This window comes from Frankliniella occidentalis, unplaced genomic scaffold, assembly GCF_000697945.3.
Source record: "Frankliniella occidentalis isolate FOCC.00 unplaced genomic scaffold, Focc_3.1 Scaffold45, whole genome shotgun sequence".
Taxonomy (NCBI): domain Eukaryota; kingdom Metazoa; phylum Arthropoda; class Insecta; order Thysanoptera; family Thripidae; genus Frankliniella; species Frankliniella occidentalis.
In genome coordinates this window covers 330,772-331,170 of record NW_026267175.1, presented here as the reverse complement: position 1 = coordinate 331,170, position 399 = coordinate 330,772, and positions in this window count along the sequence as shown.

Here is a 399-nt window from a genome sequence, read left to right as displayed (position 1 = left end):
AAGACTTTTCGAACGGATGCTATGGTCCTTGGCGCGACTTTGGTGTGGCCCGGTGTGGCCCTTGGCGTGGCCCTTGTACCATGTACCCTTGGCGTGGCTCGTGGCGCGGACCTTGGTGTGGCCACTCGGAGGCGTAGCCCTTGGCGTGGTCTTTGGCGTGGTCCTTGGCGTGAATGGCCTTTGGCGTTGCCCTTGGCGAGGAACTTAGTGTGGCCCCTCGGCTTCGTGGTCCTTGGCTTGGCCCTTGGCGTGGTCCTTGGTTTGGCCCCTCGGCCTCGGCAGCGTGGGCCTTGATGTGACCCTAAAGGCTCGTCTACAATGGGCGGCGTAGGGTCGGAGGCGCAGGTCGTGGAAAACTGATTTCGGTTTTTGCTGTAGCTGTGCAGGTCTTTAGCGGGT